This window comes from Octopus bimaculoides, chromosome 3 (genome assembly GCF_001194135.2).
Source record: "Octopus bimaculoides isolate UCB-OBI-ISO-001 chromosome 3, ASM119413v2, whole genome shotgun sequence".
Lineage (NCBI taxonomy): Eukaryota > Metazoa > Mollusca > Cephalopoda > Octopoda > Octopodidae > Octopus > Octopus bimaculoides.
This window is the reverse complement of record NC_068983.1, coordinates 162303973-162307429: the sequence shown is the minus strand read 5'-3', so window position 1 is coordinate 162307429 and position 3457 is coordinate 162303973. Positions and strand designations below refer to the sequence as shown.

Genomic DNA, 3457 nt, shown 5'->3' with positions numbered 1-3457 from the left:
AAAGGGGGGGGGGGGCAACATGTGTTCGACTTGATTTAGTAATTGGAACCAATGTCTGAATATTTTAGGCGAAAAAACAACCGAAATCTATCGGAAATTATAACTTATAGAAAATAATATAATTTGAAATACTTCAAATAAAAACGAATCAGAATCTTAATTAATTTCTGAAAATATTTTTTTGTTTTGTAAATGCTGAATGAACTTTAAAATTAAAAACCGGGAAAAGATAATTTGAAAAGTTAAAAGGTACGAGTTTTTTTTTAATCCACGTTTAAAGACTAAAAGAGCAGTAAAAGTACAAATGTTGATAAAAGTTATGTTTGTGAAGTTTCTGTCAGAAAAATAGGTAATTGTGTGTAAATGTCGATATTTATATTTGAAAATACAAAATTCTCATTAATTAAAACATTTCTGGCAAAATATTAGCATCTTTAAAACCTCGATTACTTTCGGTGAAACTTTCTAATTGGACCCAAAGATAATTAGAAATACAAAATAACACAATATTAATTCACGCAAACTAACTTCATTATTATTAAAGATAACACAGATTAAGGCTATTAATTATTGGAAAAAATAGATTAATTAGAAATTATATGAAGTTTATAGATTTGATTTTATAATCTGGTTGAACGAACTCCCACGAGTTATGGAAGATTTTTTTCTTTGTAAATCTTCTAAAGTAAAGTCTTCTTGTGTCTTTGAAATTGTTTTTATGGTTAGTATACCAACCAAAGCTATATATTAATCAATACACAATTAATTATTAAATGTTAGTACAAATAAATCTAACTTAATTGCTAACTTACAGATTTGGATATCTGAACACCACCACAGCAACAACTTGGAAAGGAAGTTGCGTTAATTGAATCCAAGCAAAATAACTCGGTACTCTTTTAATTGGGTAAATAATTTATGATCGGCGAATTGAAAATAAATCACATTTTTTCATAGAAAATACGGTTTTATTAAATAATAATTTATTTCAGTAATTTTACTTTAAAAGATGAATAAAAAATAAGAATTTTCTAAAATAAATTTTATGTTTATATTTCCGTCTGAAAAGCTATACAATACTGTGTTGGGGCGAAAAGAGCGCCAAATTTTGAAATGACTTCAAATTGTCGAAAGGTTTCTATTGAATCAAAAACCTTATGAACTTTCTGATGTTTGCATACATATGTGTATATATATGTATGGATTGACCATGTTCGTTTAGTCTTCTGCAGGACGAAGGCTTCACTAAGTTCTCTCCTCCAGAGAATGGCTTGAGATCATACTGGTTCGATTTTGACGAGCCTACTCTGTCACACTGGCTCGACGTGGCTTGTCATAAGGGAGCAGTTTTTATCCTTATACCCTGGAGTAATATACATGTGTGTGTGTGTGTATACAACAAAAATAAGAATGGGAGAAAAATTACATCTTTAATTGGTCATTCCACCATACAATACCGACACAGCAGAAACGATCGTCGATACAGTATCGCCAATTAAAGATGTAATTTTTCTCCATTCTTATTTTTGTTGTCTTATACTCTGACTTTCTTGAAATTCTTCTAAACAATATTTGGATTACCTTGTCACACATGAGGAATTACCTTGGATGTTTAATCTACTTATATTTATTGGTAACTGATTGTTGCATATAGTTAACCATATCTGCCTGGATTGTTTAATCCCCTTTACTTTTCTTATTCTATCTATCTATCTATCTATCTATCTATCTGTCTGTCTGTCTGTCTGTCTGTCTGTCTGTCTGTCTATCTATCTATCTATCTATCTATCTATCTATCTATCTATCTATCTATCCTATCTATCTGTCTATCTATTTTTTTTTCTTCCTTCCCCCTCCCAAAAAGAAAAGCTCTACATTGTATTCGTCCCATCTTTGTTGAGCCCTGTGTGGCTAATAAAAGAAATGTATCTATCTGTCTGTCTATCTATCTGTCCGTCTGTCTATCTATCTGTCTGTCTGTCTATCCATCCATCTATCTGTCTGTCTATCTATCTATCTGTCAAACAAACCAAAGCCCTCTTAACAGAAAAGGGCTCAGGCCTACACCTAAACATTCTGCAAAACATCATAGAGAACACATGGAAAAGAACAATAATATACAAAATCCTAAATGCAAAAACACGCAGACCAGAACAAGCACTCCAAGAACTTATTGAAAATTGTTTATGCCCGATATGGAATTTCCAAAGATATGTAAACTGGTGAAATAAATATGCCACAATCCAGGTTCACTTCGACAGCGAAGAAAAAGCCAAAGAGCTGTCGACACTCACACTACAGTCGGACAAACTAATCCTAATTCCGACCTACCTTGGGCAACGTGTGACCAAAGTTTCAATAAAGAATATCTCTCCTGAAATAGAGGCACAATGACTTTTGTCCGCCATTTGTTACCGCATGGAAGAGGACTTCAACATCCTCAAGTATGCTACTTCGCAGGAAAAAAAATGGTCCGGAAAAAGGTTCAAAGTATTGCTCCAAATCAACGAGAATCAAATAAACAGCATCCCAAACCATATTGATCTGCCAGACGGCCATAATCTCCATGTAGTGGTAGAAGGTAGGAGGCCTCGCTGCTACCTGTGTGGCAGAGAAGGGCACCTCCAAACTGACTACCCAACAACAAAGAAAAATCAACAAGAGCAAGAACAACAACCACAACAAGGAACGAGTACAAGGAAAAAGGAACCTTTACTACCCACACCACCATCAGCACAGAAAATAAGCAAAGAGAGTAAAACAAAAGAAACACATCCGCCAACACCAACAAATGAACATACAACAGCATCTGGAAAAACACCTACAACAACAAGAACTAAAGAAACAGTAAAACCAAAAGACAATACAAAAACTAACCCCCCTTCCCACACATCACATACACCACAACCAGAAAGTCAACAACCAACAACAACAAAAACAACACCACAACCACTTACACAAACAAACACAGATCCACACGACATGCCCCTGCCCCCTTCCGATTCCTCAGAACCTTCATCGGAAGACAAAAGTAATGAGGAATGGCAAATAGCTCAAAAAGGAAGGAGGAAGAGGAGCAAAAAAAGAAAAGCAAACACCAACAAAGCAGGGAGATACACAACTCCCGAAAACTCTCCAGACACCGACACAAGCACACAACAACACAAGCAACAAAACCCCAAAAGTAAGCACACACACAATGCTCACTGCCATCAACACAAAAAACTCAGAGTTGATGGAATACATCAACACAAAAACAAACACAACAAACGAAGACATAAAAACCAGCAACCACCCGTACACAACACCGCCAGAACACATCAAAATACTACACATAACACCAACCCTGCACCACACACTAAAATCCATTTTTCTCAAGGCAGTTGGCAAATGCCAAAAATACCTGGCGAAAAAACTGTACAGGGATCTCCTCGAAGAAAACCCGAAGGAGGAAACA

At 35.2% G+C, this 3457-nt stretch overlaps 1 protein-coding gene across 1 annotated transcript in view; it reads right to left on the bottom strand.

Moving 5' to 3' along the window:
- LOC106867187 (elongation factor 1-delta) overlaps window positions 1–912 on the bottom strand; it is a 34096-nt gene extending 33184 nt beyond the window's left edge. The window contains exon 1 of the mRNA XM_014911986.2: window positions 813–912. The gene's annotated coding sequence lies outside the window, so the exon portion shown is untranslated. The remainder of the gene's footprint in view (window positions 1–812) is intronic.
- Between the last annotated feature and the right edge of the window lie 2545 nt (window positions 913–3457).